This window comes from Mobula hypostoma, chromosome 3, assembly GCF_963921235.1.
Source record: "Mobula hypostoma chromosome 3, sMobHyp1.1, whole genome shotgun sequence".
Taxonomy (NCBI): domain Eukaryota; kingdom Metazoa; phylum Chordata; class Chondrichthyes; order Myliobatiformes; family Myliobatidae; genus Mobula; species Mobula hypostoma.
In genome coordinates, this window is record NC_086099.1 from 190,092,208 (window position 1) to 190,110,376 (window position 18,169).

Below are 18,169 nucleotides of genomic sequence, written 5' to 3' on the forward strand. Positions count from 1 at the left end.
GTACATGTTGATTTAAGAAACCCTCCTGGATGTATCTACCAAATTCTGCCCCACCTAAACCTCTTGCACTAAGAAGGTCCCAGTTTATTTTGGGGAAGCTGAAGTCCCCCATGACAACAACTCAATTGTTTTTACACCTTTCCTAAATCTGCCTGCATATCTGTTCCTCAGTGTCCTAGTGGTTATCGGGGGAGGGCACATCTGTAGCACAATTCCATCAGAGTGATTCCTGTTTCTGAGTTCCACCCATATAGGCCCAGTGGACAAGCTCTCTATTATATCCCCTCTGAGTACAGCTGTAATATTGTCCCTGATTAGTAGTGCAACTACACCCCCCCTACCCCCACCATCCCTCTTTTACCTTCCCCTCTATCTTTTCTAAAACATTAATACCCTGGGACAGTAAGCACCCATTCCTGTTCCTCTCTCTACCAGGTCCCTTTAATGGCCGCATCATAGTTTCATGTACTGATCCTCACTCTCACCTCATCACCCTTAACCTTAACACTCCCAGCATTAAAATATAAACAGTTCAACCTATCGATCCTAACACACTTCCATAGCCTTGCTCCTGGCTGTTTATACTGACCCTGCCATCTTCCTTCCTCTCAATCCCTCCCAGTTTTGATCTGCTGCTCTGGTTCCATCCCGTTGACGAACTAGTTTAAACCCTCCCGAGTAGTACTAGTCAATGTCCCAGCCAGGATATTGGTTCCCCTCCAGTTTACCTGACTGCCTGATGTTCCAGATCAGGGTTGCGGGTCAGAGACAGAACTGCCATGTCATTGCACCAAGACAAAGGAACTTGTTGTTGGCCTAAAAAGCAGAGGCAGGGATGTGGACGTGGATGTGAACACAACTCTGTCCTTATCAATGGAACTGCTGCAGAGATGTCAACAGCTTCAAGCTCCTGGGCATCCATAAGGTCATCCATAGCCAGAAAGCACACCAATGTATATACTTCCTTAGGTGTCTTATCCACAAGCATTTCTGTAGGTGCACTATATAAAATATTCTGATTGGCTGGATCGTAGCCTGGAATGACTTCTGCTCTGCTCTGGTCCAATAGAAACTTGGAGAGTCCCTAGTTCATTACATATACATCACTTCCTTCTGTCCAGTCCATCTTCACAGTGCATTGCTTCAGAAAGATTAAAAATATTATCAAGTATGCCTGCCACCCTGGCCATTTCCTTTTCTCACTCATACCTACTAGGAGAAGATACAGGAACATGAAGGTCCTGATGACCCCACTCAAAAACAGTTTCTTCCCCATTGTCCTAGCAGGTAGTCCAAGCCTATCCAATTTTGCAAGGCCACCATTCGAATACCTATCATCTCACCTGACAGTCTGGTTGGTGCGCACTCTGTATGCTTGAGCAGAGCGGCCATCTCGTTGGGCCAGCATCTCCATCACATAGGCCATGTATATCAGTTCCTAGGACAGTCTGGCTGTACCATACAGGGAAAAGGCTATCATTCGAAACCTTTCTGCCTCTGTGATATGGCTCTTACTGCGCCAGATCTCATGGGCAGGGTGCTCTTCCAGGCTATTAATGAGGTGCATGTATGTTACCACGCACCCCAGATAGCAGTAGCCGTACCATCCTGTGGGGAGCCACGGGTGGGTCCGGGAGCCACATATCCAGTAAGTACCACTTGGTGTCACAGTGCCATTCGGTGACACACTCGTCCCAGGACACTGCTCCTGCTCACAACCGCTGTGCCGCACTGACTGTTTGGACCTGTGCTCATCATACTACCTGCACCAATACTCCTTCCCCTTCCATGTTGGCAGGGGGATTACTCTCTGAGGCAGGACCTTGGGATTAGACGAATCATAAGTAAAGAAGTACGAGCCTTTAAAACATTTCCTCCACTGGGGGTTACTGAGACTCAAGTTCTTTAAGGCCACTCCCGTGCGATGCATCAAGGTTGGCTAAAATGGACTACTCCCTCTGGCTTTCCCCAAAACAGACGCCAGGGCTGGAGAAGCTGGACGAGCTCCTCTAACAGTCCTGTTCTTCTTCATTAAAGGGGATCGATGGCAGCAGCACCCCTTTTGCAGAGTGGGTTGGGACTCTCTAGCAGATCCAACAGATGAAGTGTTGATGTGATTTGCACACTCCTATGCCATCCATAGGAATGTGTAGTAGGATCTCACACTGACTATCACCATGGCTGTCAACTTCAACCACTTTGCCATTTTCTAACGTAGGGAGACACAAACTCACTCCTTCCTGGTTAGTGTATGGGAATTTAGACAGATTATCTCCCCTGTTCCCCCCGCGATGCCCCCCTTTGTGTACTCCCCAGTCTGCGAACCAGTCTCCTCCTGCTCTTGTGGCTCCTGTGGGTGCTGCACCCAAGCCTCAGAAAAGTGACGTCCCTCATTAAGGACCTCCATCCCCTGGGTCATGCCTTGTTCTCATTGCTACCATCAGGAAGGAGGTACAGAAGTGTGAAGGCATACACTCAGTGATTCAGGAATAGCTTTGTCCCCTCTACTATCCGATTTCAAAAAGGATATTGAATCCATGAACAGTACCTCACTAGTTTTTTAATTTCCATTTTTGACCTACTTATACTTTAACTATATTGATATATATTTACTGTCATTCAGTTTTTTCCCCTCTATCACTATGTATTACATTGTACTGCTGCGGCAAAGTCAACAAATTTCACGACTTATGCCAGTGATGTTAGTTCTGATCCTGATTCCCCAATTCCTCCTCCAACTCCATCTCTTCCACCTTTGGAGGATCTGACTCGGCCCAATGCCAGGACATCGGAGACCCTCCCAGGCCTGTCAGCCTTGAGTTCAGCCCTGAAAGGTGCAGATGGGGACAATAACTTAATTTGCTGTCCATACGATCAGTCAGCCCCACTGCCTGTGGGTAGCATGGGATGTAAATTATTCACGAACGCTGGACTCTGCAGCCCACTCCCGGACTTTGGCTCCAGAAAAATGTGAGCCGTTGCCTGACTGAATCTCCTGGGGGATCCCATAAGCGGATGACAAGTGACACAAACCTTTTCTTGCGCTGTCCTGGTCGGCGTGGCTGCACAGCAAAACCACCAGGACCCCAGAATTTACGTCTACCTTTGTGAGCATATATTGTTTCTTGTTTTATTGCGACAGTAGTCCCACAGTACGTGACCAGCTTCCGCGCCCCTATGGATGCATCCCGAGGGACCCTCTAAGCCAGCCCCTGCTGGCAGATTGCAGATCGCCGTCCTGGCCTCATCAAAATGCCAGCACCACCCTTCGAGCTTCCACCATTTTCCATGCTGCTTTCCCCCCTAGATGCCTGCTCTTTCCCATACCCACAGGCTCCCGTGATCCTCCTTGGAAAACATTGTGACCGTCATAATCTGCACTAGTCGATCAACAGTAACATTATGTATGGCCTCCTCAGTGTCCCTGGACATGGTAAACTGTGATTGGGCATCAATGCAGATCCTTCAGATGTGTTCCAGAGGGGATGCCCGTGCACCTCCCAGGTCTGCCCATGCCAGTGAGGCTTCCACAGTGCCATGCTGCTAGCTACTGCCCAGGAGTTGGTGCAGATCCTCGCAGACCACAGGCTCAGTTAATTGGTTAGAATCCACCACCCCCCACCCCCCACACTCCTGGGTAACGATCCTCCTGACACAGAGCGGAGCAGCTTTGCGCCACTGGTTACCGCTCTGCCAATGGCTGGAGCCAACGATAAACCAGACTTGCTGCTTCTACTTAGAGGTCAGGTCATCGTAGGGTTTACCTCACTGTGTGGGCGAGGGATCGGTAGAGGAACCTCATCAGGAGTGTAGTGGTCATTATCTGGGAGCGCCAGGACCTGCTCATGGAGGTGGCTCACCGCACGGGGACCCTTCTCTGCCTGGTCTGCAACGTACCACACCCAATTAACAATGGAAGACTACCCAGCGTGATCCTCGTAGTGTGGGTTACATTGTCAGACTTTACCCACTGCCCATTAGGGATGTGTAGTTGCAGCATGACTGACTTAGGGGATGTCTAATGTTCTGTGGCCGAGAGAGCCCAACAGCTGCCTCTCGAAGGGGGTATATCGGGTCACTGCCTGAGAAAGGGATTTGTCCAAAATCCCAAGGGAACGCAACACCCCTTCATCAGCTGCAGAAGGCTCCACATAACCACCCTTGAGGTAGCTGAAACCTGCAGCTGGAACATCACCCACTCTGTCCAGGGAGCCGAGGAGAAGCTGCTCAGGGCCCCACTGGAAGGCATTCTTTTTCCAGGAAACCTGGTACAGGGGGCGCAGAATCATCGTCCAGTGGAGGCTACGCTGATGCCAGTACCCCAGGAGCTCCACAAAACGCTGTGTCTCCTCTTTGGAGGTGGGGACCATAGCACACAAAATCTTGCGCTTGGCCCACTCTGGTATCTGCCCTTGAGAGAGGGTGGGGTCTAACTGCAATCCCCTGCAGGTCTCAGCCAATCATGCATTGGCACAAAATGGAACTGTAGACATACCGCTGTGGGAGGCAGCAAGTGATCAACTGTCTGCCCTCCCAGATAAAATCGAACTGGCCCTGTGATTCTGGCTTAGGAGAATGGAGAGGAATGTATCGGCCTGATCTGCAACTGCACACTAATGCTACCACTCCCTACCCTTTATTTCCTTAATAAGGGTCATTCCATCCAGGACAGCCGCTGTGAGGGGTAGTGGGTACTTATTCAACTGCCTATAGTCGATGGTCATGTGCATGTACCATCCCCATTCCACACTAACATGCTGAGCTATTGTAGGGGAAGGTTGCAGAAAGAATGACCCTCCTGTAACACAGCCTCCACAGTTTCCCAGACCTCTTGCTGTCGTGTATTTAATATTTTAGTAATAATGTAAATATGTTGCTGCATTAAGCACTCTTTGTTGTTTGAATAATTTATTACTGATTATATGTATAGTTATGTTAATGGCTTACGTTATTATGCCACCATGTCATACGTCCACCTCGCTTGAATTATAAACGGTTAGACACGTTCTTCTTGGCTCCGTGGTTTTATTTTGTTGAGATTTTATATTATATAACAGTGGCAATGAAGAAGTTTTAAACGTACTTGTATCACTCACACCTCTCTTCACACCGGCAGTAGAGCAGTGGAAACTGTCAGCAGTTTCAAACTCTTGGGAGTGCACATCTCACACAATCTCTCACGGTCCCAGACATAAATCAGCCCAATTATTAATCAGTTTATATCTTTCTGTAACTTGCGCCTGCAATGCTACGTATCTTTGTGTAATTGGTGAAATTGGATGCTATTTTCAACTGAAACATTTAGGTCATAAATTAACAAAGTAAATATTCGGGGCCAAAAATATTTTTTATTGGAGAATGAGTTCCTCCAGCATTTTGTGTGTGTTGCTCCGGATTTCCAGCACCCGCAGACTTGCTCGTGTTGAAAGTATTCTGTCTGAAGATGGTTGAAATCAAGTAGTTCAGGGACAGTTGGAAAGAGAAGGTGTCTCTTATCTAATCAAATTAAACCCATATCTTCACAGAGATCAAAATTGGACACTGGTCAGTTGGTTGATATCTTGCCTGCCTGCTCATTTTTCATCTTCCTTACCATCTGCATGGTGACACAAGGCTCTGACATACAAACGTATAAATATGAACATTAAGCAACCTGCAACCTATAATGCATTTTCCTTTTCCACAGGATTTCGATAGAAATCCTCCATCTAGTTTAAATCACTGAGTGGTTCCTTTTTGCCTGAGACTTGTACTAATGGTAGAGGTAGGTGTACCAATTTATTCTGTGCAAAGCATCAGAGAGCCCTCTCTTTCTTGGCTTGTCTTTCAAAATTCTTTGTGTAATTGAAAATATTGTTATATTAATATTATATTTATGTTGTATTAATAATATAAGATATAATTACATAAATAATTCTTGTTTCAAAGAATCATGATGCAACAGTAAGTTAACATGAAAATAAATGACCAATAGATTTTACTTACTTCGAGCTTGATTGTCGTTGCTGAGGATGAGTTTGCAATGCTGCACCATTCAGTGCAAAACAGCATACTAAAAGCACAATCACTAATTTTAAAACATCTGAATTTATTTAGACTGACATCTAAGTTACAACTAAATTAAAAGCAAAGAACGCTAAAATTTAACAAACTGTGGCTTCCCATTCAAGTATTGTACATGTCCATGTTATAAAATACAATGATTAAATATAAAATAGGATCAATAATTAAAGCTGAAATTTAAATAAAAACAAAGAGCTCTGAACTCAAAGGAAGATATCCGCCCCATTTAAGCCCAAATATTGCACATGCCCATGTATTGCTCTTAGAGATTGCCCATAATGCCTACGGACTATGGGTGGATGGGAAGGGGAGAGCAATTTTCAGTTGCATGACAGTCCTGAGGAAAAAGGTTGCTTTTCAGTTTGGATGCCCATGGAGATGTTTCTGTATCACTGCCAAATGGGAGGAGGTTGAAGAGCTGATTACTGGGGTGGGATGAGTCCATCACAGTGTTGCAAGCCCACCATAAGAAGTGTGATTTGTAGATAGTCTCCTTATCTGGTAGTTATGTCCCAATGACATTCTGTGCAGTCCTGATCACTCACTGAAGTGCTCTCTGGTCGATCGTGTTGCAGCTAGTGTACCATACTGTCATGTCGTAGGTCAGCATGCTCTCAATTACACATCAATGAAGATTTACCAGCAGCTTTTGGGGCAGATTTGCTCTCTTTAAATTCTTAAGATAGTATAGGCACTTCTGCCCCTTCACTATTATCAAGGATGTGTTGGTGGTCCAAGAGAGCTTCTCTGTAATGTTCACTCCCAAGAACTTAAAGCTGGAGACCCTGTCAACGTTTCACCATTTATGAGTAGTGAAGCTTGATCATACCACATTGATTTCCTGAAGTCAATAATCATTTCTTTTTTTTTTATGTTGATTGAAAGGTTACAGTCATTCATACAGCTTCTGCACCTCCTGTTTGCTGTTTCATTTGTTATTTGTAATTAATCCAGTCACTGTGACGTCATCTGCAAATTTGCAGGGGAACAGTCATAGGTGAATGTGCAAAGGGCTGGTTTCAGTCACACCTTTGAAGAGAGCACTGGAAAGCTTCTACAAATGTACCATGGAGAGCATTCTGACTGGCTGCATCACTGTCTGGTATGGAGGAGGGTACAAGGTCAAAGTAAGTTGGAGAAACTTGTAAAATTGGTACTTCATGAGTGCTAGCCTCTGTAGTATCCAAGACATCTTCAAGGAGCAGTGCCTTAGGAAGGCAGCGTCCATCATTAAGGACCCCCACCACCCAGGACATGTCCTCTTCTCACTGTTAACACTAGGGGTAGGAGGAACCAAAGCCTGAGGCTTACAGTCAGCGATTCAGGAAAAGCTTCTTCCCCTCTGCCATCTGATTTCTAAACAGACATTGGACCCATGAACACTACCTCACTACTTTTTTACTTCTGCTTTTTTTGTTACTTATTTTAACTTAACTGTTTAATAGACCATATATATATATACTTGATGCTATTCAGTTTTTTTCTGTATATTTATTTACCATGTATTTCATTGTACTGCTGCCATAAACTTAACAAATTTCATGATATATGCGGGTGACATTAAACCTGATTCTGATTCTGATTCTGAAGTTGAAGATGGCATGTACTCACAGCAGTTTCTAGCTCTCCAAATAGATTTATGATAGTGGTTAAGAGACTGTTATCTCAAAGAACATCTTGTACATAGTAGAAAAGAATCCACTATTCTGTTGTTACTGATTTGGATGCTGAAAACTGGAGCAACACACAAAGGCTGAAGGAATTCAGTGTATGTGCAGGGAAGTGGACAGTCAACAATTCAGGTGGAGTATCTTAAAAAACATAGTTCAAATAACTTTTAAAACAATAATATAAAGCAGTGACAACTCTAGTTCAGCAATTGAACCATTGTCTAGGTTAACAGTTCCAAGTTCCATGCCATACTACAGCACAAAGTCTAGCATACTTTTTGACAGTGTGCTGAAAGAATGCTACATCACTGGAGATACATTTTTTGGATGAGATGAGATATTTAACCAGTGGCCCAGACATGAAGGATCTCTAGGTACAGGAAACTAACAAAGTTGTGTGCATTGGTTGTTATTGGACCTCAGTGAAACAAATGACCTAATTGTGTGTTGCAACCTGACCTTGACAACACAGATGAGGGTCGGAATTTTCCCTGCCAAGGAATCTGGAACAAGGAAAATAAAATTCTCCTTTCAGAAGATGACAGATCATTGAAGTTCTCTTATCACTGAGGATTGTGAAGGTTCAGGCATTGATTGTGTTCAATATAAGTATTGTTGGATCTAGAGAAATCAATGGATTTGCTGATAGAACTGGATAATTAACACTGATACAGAAAATCAAACATTTTTTCAAATAATAGGACAGATTCAAGGGACTGAAAAACTTATTCCTGCTCCAATTGCGCTTGTTTGTATTGTATTTCTTCATGTCTTGCTATTTACAGACCCTACTATATTATGCATCAACAATTTCCTTTGAAAAAACACTTTGGGATATCCTAAAGCTATGAAAGTGCCACTTCAATATAGATCTTTTTTCTATGTTACATCTTTACAGCGAAAGCTTTCCTAAGATTTGAATTCACTGGTGTCCTGAAATCTCATACAGTTTCATTTCAGAATTGTTGGCTTTTGTGGGATCATTCCAGGATACACTGAACAAGAATTTGCCATTAGGGAGGGGAGGGAAGGTTATTGTGCGTCTGGTGTGCTTGAACTTAATTATGTCAATCTCTCAAGGTTCTCAGCATGAAATGCATGTGGCCTACAACTTCTCCAAAATATCTAATTTAATTTTTTGGCTGAAGGTTTTACTGAGAAATCTAAATTCTGCTGACTGTTTCATGGTTGATCTGTAAAGCAATGTGAAATAATAACAGAGAATTCTGGAGACAGTAAGTAAGGCAGCATCTGCTGAGAGGGAAACAAATGTTTTAGGTTAATGATCTTTCACTTTATTCCATGTGGCTGAATTAGTGTAGATGGTCAAGTTCACTTCAGCCATTCTCCTCTCTCCTAGTTGTGCCGAATGTTTATCAGACAATATAGGGCAGGAGGGAAGATCTGTTAATGCCGGGAGGCACCAAAATGTTGATAGTTACTTGCAACATTTTTGCCCATATCCTTTATTGGATGTATAATTACAAACAGCTGTTGTCCAAGCCTCCAGTCTCTGCCCACTGTGGTCTAGATTCTCACCTGCTTCAATCACACCAGTGCCCAAGAAGAGCGAGGTGAGCTGTCTCAACCACTAATGATCAGTAGTACTCACATCTATTATAATGAAGTCCTTTGAGAGGTTGATTATTGCTAGAATTAACCCCTCCTTGAGCAAAAGACCTAGACTTGCTACAATTCACCTACCACTACCATTGGTCTACAGTGGACACTATCTCACCGGCTGTCCACTCCGCTTTGGAGCACTAAGCAAAATATATACCTGCCTGCTGTTTGTCGATTACAGCTCAGCTTTCAATAAAAGGTTCAAAGGTTCAAGGCTTTATTTTATTATCAAAGTATGTATGCAGAATACAACTCTGAGACTTGTCTTCTCCAGATAGCCATAAAATACCAAAAACCATGGTAGTTGAACAAAAGACATCAATTCCCCTTCATGAAAAGAAAAATAAACAAGAACTTACAAACCCCAAACCTCTTCCACCCCTTCCTCTTACAAAAAACTAACAGATCACTCATATGGAGAAACAACAAGAGCATCAAACCCCAATACCCCAGCCCGCCAATCGGCGACAAGAAAGAATGGACAAGAACACAGAACTGAAAGAGACCAATATGAACTACATTCCAATTCCTAAATCTCAGGATTTTGAAAACATCTCCAAGAGCATTGACTTGAACCAGCAGCCTCTCCGAGGGAAGTGACTTGAACCAGTGGCCTCTCCGAGAACTGCTTGCATTTGCCTCAATGTTTCAATCTTTCTCCATGCTTTAATTGGCAAGAAATGGAGTTGATCATGGCCCCTCATCTCATCACCGATCTTCTCCTCATGGTAGCTCATGCTCGTATTTCTCTCCTGGAGTTTTCTTGGGGACAGCAGAGTGCTAGCTCACCCCATCAAACTACAGATTGTAAGTCACAGGTTCCAACAGTTTCAAAAACAAAATTAAGACAAAAAGAATAAGTAGAAGACATAGAAAATCTGAAATAATTGACTATCTAGAAGATGTCGCTGAGGAATCATTCACTGGCGCCATCTTGACTGGAAGTGGCAAATGGGCAAATACCATTATTCCTTCACTATTAATAACCAAATTTCAAACTGAGGCCTCTCTACCTCCTTCTATAACTGAAATGGTGGTAATACCTCCTTGTTGACAATTACCATAGCCATATCTCAAGGATGCATGCTTATGCTAATTCTCTACTCTCTCCACACTCTAAGCACAACCCAACACCATCTATAAATTTGTGCATGACTCCAGTTTTGTTGCTAAGATCTCAGATGGTGATGGGGAGGCATGCAGGAATGAGTTGGATTTATTGTTTAAGTGATATTCAACAACATCGCATTCAGTGTCAGCAAGAGCAAGGAACTAATTGTGGGCTTCAGGAAGTGTAAGTCAGAACACACACTAGTCCTCATTGAGGGGGTCAGTGGTAGAAAGGATGAGTAGCTTTAAGTTCCTCAGTGTCAACATCTCAGAGGATCTAATCCTGGGCCCCACACATTGATGCAATTATAAAGAAGGCATACCAGTGCCTCTACTTCATTGGGAGTTTGTGGAGATTTAGTATATCACCAAAGACTAGCAAATCTCTACAGACGTAAGATGGAGAGTATTCTAACTAGGGTGCATTATTGCCTGGTGTGGAGGTTCAAAGCACAACTTCAAGAAGCTACAAAGGGTTGTAGAGTTGGCCAGATACATCATGGACACAACCCTCCCCACCATCGATGACGTCTTCAAGAGGCGATGCTTCAATGAAGGTAGGATCTATCATTAAGAACTCTCACCATATGGGACAGGGAGGAAGTACAGGAGCCTGAAGACCACATTCAATGATTGAAAAACAGTTTCTTCCACTCTGCCATCAGATGTACAAACAGTCTATGAACATTACTTCATTATTCCTTTTTTATGTACACTATTTATTATGTCATTTAGAGTAACTTAATGTCTTTGCACTGTACTATTGTGCAAAACAACAAATTTCATGTCACTTAAGATGAAGGTCTTTAATAAATGGTCACTATATGCTACTAATTTGGTTTACAACAGGTATAAGCTGCAGTTCTATCAGAACATCTCACACTGAGAACCGTAGTGACAACTACTGATTAGCAGATTTATGGATTTGATGGCCCTCAATGTTCAAAGTTCAAACTTCAGAGGTTAATTTATTATCAAACCATACAACTCTGAAATGCTTCTTCTCTGGGTAGCCATTAAACCAAGAAAGAAAAGAAAGGCTGCACAATCATCAAGCCCCAAATTCCCCCTCCCCACACAAAAAAACTGACAAAAATAGTACAGGTGCATCAACCTCAAAATCACCTCTCCTCCCCACCCCCCACCACACAAAAAAAATGAGAAAGATTGGGCAAAAATTACAGAATGTGAAAAAACTATAAGACTGAATAAAGTCTATAGTCCAAGACCACATCCAAAATGCAGAAAATCTGGGCAACATTCTCCAGACACAGCGGCAAGCTCTGCCCTCTCTGATAGCGTAGCAGAATGATCAAAAGGCAGCCGGCCGGCACCCACCCTCCGCACTTGCCTTGATGTTTCAATCTCCCACTTCGCTTTAATCAGTGCATAATGGAAGCTACAATCAACAAAATGGAGTCAAACATCGGCTTGGGCTCCATCCCAAAGCCAGCACTCCATGAAGTGTGCTCATACTGCCTCTGCCTCCCAGAATACTCTCGGAGACTGCAGGCCACTGAAGCACCTAAACGATCACCAAACTTCAGCATTCGCCTTGATGTTTCAATGGAAGCCAGTGATGGTAACTTGGAAAAGTTATGAACAGGAATGCTTCCCTTTGCTACTTATGTGACAGAAAAGACAGTAATTTGTCAAGTGAAGGCAAGCATCTGTGGTACAAGAATATCTATTTAACATAGGGAACAGTCAGTGCCTGATGATAAGTAACGTTGAATCTTGAATCCTGAATCTTAGAGAACCTCTATCAATCTTGACATCAGGTGCTGTCTATGTGGAGTTTTCATGTTCACCCTGAAACTGTGCAGGCTTCCTCTGAATGCTCTAGTTTCCTCCAACATTCCAAAAGCATGAGATAGGTGGGTTAGTTACTCACTGCACATTTCCCCTCTTGATTAGTTGATTTCAAGGATCCTGGGAAGTTGATGAGAATGTTTGATAGTCAATGTGGATTCATTGGGTCAAAGGGCTTGTTTCCTGGCTGAATTTCTCTATGGCTCTTTAGTTATCTCTAACTTAGAAGGTCAGCAGTTTATTTTCTTTTCTTTATGACATGTTGAAATATATCCAGCTGGTACGATGTTATTTTCACTGTTCATCAAAATGTGGCTTTCTTTTTTTTTTACCTTTCTCAATGTTGACAAAGTAGTCTACTTGTTCAAATGGATATAGACCTTTGGCTTTGCAACATTCAGATTGTGAATAGGCAATGAAGAAAAGAAAGCAAATGTGAATCTTTAATATTTAAACAGTACATATCCTTCACAGTTTTAACAAATCTTTACTCAAGGGTGCACTTAGCAATATGTCACCTAAGATCTACTCATCACTGAGGCCTTGCTGCAAATTGGCACTCATTTGGTAAGTTCGGTTGGCCCTCGATGTCATATCCCTATGCATGTAGGTGGGCGGGAATCATGGGTTGCATGTCTGGGGAGAGCTAGCTGAACCAGTTCATTTCGTCCTTGTGTATGATACGTGGGCTGATAAGCATGGAAGAGGAACAGCAAAACTGAAAATATGAGGTCACTTCTTTGCTATTTCCACAGAAATTAGCTGAAGTGAAAACACCTACAATGACATTTTGAAAAACATAAAACCAAAAGATTTCTGGGCCACTGCAGTGAAATTATGCTTGAGGCAGAATTGTGAATTAAATGTGAAGTTTATCAATGCTATTAAATCATAAGACAGCTTTCATTTCATTTTGCTGTTCCTGATTTTTTTTAAACTTATGGCAGAATTATGTCCACATTTCTGGTCTGCACCCAAAACATAAATAGGCATTTGACTTAGCAGAAATGACAGCTCATTACCTCAGTTTAATGTAGTGGAAAAGAAAATGCATGATACTAATGTAGAAACACTGGGAGCCATTTAAAAATTGCTTTTGTTTCATTTGAAGCATAAAGACGATCTGACCACCAACATATTGAAGCCTGTGTGGGAATGTAACGTAGCTCCACGAAGCATTTCAATGGCTCGGTGGGTGAGTGCAATAGGTTCTGGCACCAATAAGGAATGCTCCAACTTCATTCTAGGATTGTGCTGAACTCTGTGATTCCAAGATGGGCACCAATGGGGTTCAACAAACTGATTCAGCATGTCTGGACTAAAGGGGAAATCTTGGTCCTGGTTCCTGATCATTATCCAATGGCCTCTACTGGAAATGTGTGCTTGGATCCCATGTGAGCGTTGGGCTTGGCAGTGATCATGAAACAGCCAGCCAGCTCTCGCTCCAAAAAGAAGCAAAGGGTTTGCATTTATAGTATCTTGCACCTCTCATGGCCTCGACATCTCACAGCTTTTCACAGCTAAGTAAGAACTTTTCAGAAAGGTTAGATTTGATAAACAGATTCTCCAATGAGGTGAGAATAACTGGAGTCTGTGGAGGAGCATCCCTGGAATAGATCATGGAGTTTGATAGGAAAGACAACTGGTATGGAAAAGAATGCCTTAAAATTTAAAAACTGAAGTTAAAACAGTAAGATAGTGCTGCATAAGACTTCATATGTTGTACATGTACTCTAACTAGCCATGTAATACCAAGAGCCCTGGTACAGCAGGGCTCCTGTGCTGTGAGACCAAAGGAATTCATCTGGCTGGGATTAAGTAACATAAATTCAGATTGAAGAAATATTTTAAAGCTTTGCTTGGTTATCCCAGAGAAGGATTTGAGAGGAAACCAGGCAGAACTTGCTATTGTATGAAGGTGGGAGGAAACAGTGTTTGTTCTAAAAACTGCTTCGTCAGCACCTTTGCTCCGTCTGCCACATAAAGACAGGATTTCCCAGTGGCCACTCATTTTAATTCAACTTCCCATTCCCATTCCAATAAGAGGATCCCATGAAATATTGTTAATATTTCTGCATGCTCTATAAACACCAAGGAACATTCCTGCTCCTGAACATCATAAATTCACATGTATCCAAAAACCAAGTGCAGATTACCCTGGAAATGATAGTCAACACATGTAAGCTGTGACCAACAGGACAAAACTACTCTAATAACTACGTAAACCATAGTGACTAGGGCAATGATTTGCATTTAAATGGCACTTTTGTTGCTGAATAAGCACTCCAAAGAAAGTTACAAAGTTACAAGAGTTAATTTGACTTAGACTAGTCAGGTAGGAGGTCAATAGTCTCAGTCCTGCTCACTCGACCCAATCTCTTTGACTGTCTACTTGATCCTGGACTTTGAACAACTAGTGGTCAAGCATTGTCATTTTATCTGCCGAAGGAGTTTTCCATCTTCCTGGTAGCGGAGTACATTTCACCTCAGGCCATTGTCAAGCAGGCACTGGAGGGGCTGAGCACCGTAATTTGCAGTCACAAAACAGCGCACCCTGGTTCGTTCCCTGTCATTGTGGAGGATTTCAACCAGGCCAACTTGAAGAAGTACTCTGAACTAGCACCACCAACATGTCATCTGTGGGACCAGAGGAGCCAACAGACTTGACCACTGTTATACCACCATCAAGAACTCTTACTATGCTATCCCACGCCCACAATTTGGAAAGTCCAGTCACTTGGATATGCTTCTAGTCCTGGTGTATAGACACAGCCATGGCACCAATGGTGAGGACCAAGAACATATGGTCGAGTAAAGCAGAGGAGTGCTTACAGGACTGCTCTGAGCCAATGAACTGGACAATACTCAGGGACTCACCCGAATGAATATGCCACAGTTGTCATGGACTTCATCAAGACCTGTGTGGTTGAGTGTGTGCCTTCGAGAACATACCGGATATCCCCAAACCAAAAGCCATCGATGAACCAGAAGATTTGTAGTCTGCTGAGGGCTAGGCCTGAGTCATTCAAGACCAGTAATCCAGAACTATTGAATAAGTCCAGATATGGCTTATGGAAGGCTACTTTAAGGGCGAAACAACAACTCCGATTGAAGTTAGAGACGGAGTTGGGTGCATGTCAGCTCTGGCAGGGTATGCAGGCCATTACTTCCAACAAAGAGAAACCTAACATCACGAATGACTGTGATGCCTCATTCCAGATGAGCTCTACACCTTTTATACAAACTTTGAAAGGAAGAATAAAGCTACACCTGTGTGAATCCTACAGCATCTGGCGACCCTGTGATCACTGTCTTGGAGGCTGAAGAATTGGTGCAGGGTTAGGGATTTGGATATTTGAGTCATTGGTATCTCTTCTGGCACTGGTGCGACCTGTATAAGAGGGAAAGGTTACATTTAAGCTGGAGGGGTTGAATTTCCTTCCAGGGAGATTTGCTAGTGCTGATAGAGAGAGTTTCTGCTAGACTGACAGGAGGCATGATTCTACGTAGAGAGAGGCAAATGAGAGGCAGTATAGTGATAGAGAACATAGCGAAAGCAAATTGAACAGGCAGGACAGGAAGAAGCTTGGCAAATAGTGAGAAAAGTAGACTGGCTTAAATTACATTTACTTTAATGCAAGAGGTATGATAGGTAAGGCAGATGAACTTAGGGCATGGATAGGTACACGGGATTGGGATATTTCTCGCAATAACAGAAACAAAGCTAAGGGAAGGGCAGAAATAGCAGCTTAATTTTCCAGGATGAATATGCATCCTATTATGTTCCAAGATAGAAGTGGAAGGAAGAGAGGAGGGGGAGTTAATTTCTTGATTGAGTGAACAATCAATGCAGAAACTTTACGTAGATGGAGTATGTATATGGAGTAGTTTGCCAGAGACCGTGGCTAGGACAAGTACAATAGCAGCATTCAAAAGACATTTGGATAAGTACATGGATAGGAGGGGTTTGGAGGGATAAGAGCTAAACATGGGTAAATGGGACTAGCCTGGTTGGCACCATAGGTGGCATGGATGAGTTGGGCTGGCAGGCTAACTCTGAATCTGACTCGAACTCTGACATGTCTGGATTAAAGGCAAAGGCAAAGCTTCTGGGAATGGGGGGCACAGGATATCAAGAAAAAGAAGGGGGCTTAGGTCAGATACAGGTAACTATAGTCCTGTGCAGAAATCATAGGAAGATATATATAGCTAGGGTGCCTAAGGCTTTTGCACAGTACTGTAGTAATTTCATGTATTGCAAAAAAAATCAGGACATACTGTATGTGAGTAATGATAAACCTGATTCTGATAGTGGTCTCTATTGTAGACTGAGTGTTGGAAGGGGGTAGGGAGAATGGAGTCATGGTTGGGAAAAGAGAAAGGAAGATGGAGGGTGCAGGAAACACAGGAGAAACATACCGTAATGATCAATTAACCAAATGTATGGAATCAAATGTCCTTCCCTTGTGTCACAGGGCTGTGTGTATCTGCATCCATGCCACCCGCCCCCTCCCCACCCCACCCCACCCCGGCACCCCTGTTCTGCTACCTGCCCCACTCCCCTCCCCTCCCATACAGCTGGAGACGGACAGAATTCTCAGTGGTTACTTCTCATCTGCTTTCAGCATCGAGAAGGATGTGAAGACTTAGGAATGGCATACAATATACCTACATTTGGAAAGGCTGAGGTTGATTAGGGGTAGCCACAGTATAACACAGCGGTCCCCAACTACCGGGCCGCGAGGAAACGATATGATTTGGCGAAATGAGTCAGCGGCACCTTTCCTCATTCCCTGTCACGCCCTGTTGAGCTTGAACGCACGCGAGGTCATTACCCGCGCGTCATCCATGTCAGCGCGGGAAGGAGATCAACTCCTCGAGCTTGCAAATGATGGCGGGCTGAAAATTATGTTTGACCTAACATCTCTGCCGGCATTCTGGATCAAAGTCAAGGGCGAATATCCTGATAGCCACGGAAGCACTGAAAACGTTGCTTCCATTTCCAACTTATCTTTGCGATGAATGTAACAAAAACTAAATTGCGGAATAGACTGGACATAAGGAACGTCCTTCGAGTATCGCTGTCTCCCATCACCCCTCGATGGGACCGTCTTGTTGCAGGAAAACAAGCCCAGGGCTCCTACTGATTCACCGATATTGGTGCGTTGCAATGATTTTATATGTTCATACGGGGAAAATATGCGCTGTGTGTTTAATATCCAAACGTTACTTAAAATGTTATGATGCTATTGACTTACTTACATAACCATATAACAATTACAGCACGGAAACAGGCCGACTCTGCCCTTCTAGTCCGTGCCGAACGCTACTCTCACCAAGACCCACTGACCTGCACTCACCCCATAACCCCCCATTCCTTTCCTGTCTGTATACCTATCCAATTTAACTTTAAATGATAATATCGAACCTGCTTCTGCCACTTCTACTGGGAGTTCGTTCAACACATATTTCAAGCCCCCCGTCCTCCCCTGATAATTGATTTATCGCTATATTCATGCGAGGAAAACATGCGCTGTGTGTTTAATATTAAATTCGTTAGATAAAACCTTTTAGAAACGAAATTGAGTGTATTAGCCAGTTATCACCGATATTCCAGTCGTGATTAACAGCGCCCCCCCCCCGGACAGAATCGCCAAAAACAATTTGCGGCGGGAAACGGCACATGCACGCATGCGCAAGTCACGCGTGTGCACTGGTGCATGCGCAAGGCCTCATGGTTATTGTAGTCTTTTCGGGGTAAACACAACGTATTTGACTGTTAACAACAGGAATTCTGCAGATGCTGGAAATTCAAGCAACACACATCAAAGTTGCTGGTGAACGCAGCAGGCCAGGCAGCATCTGTAGGAAGAGTATTGTCTCAGCTTGCT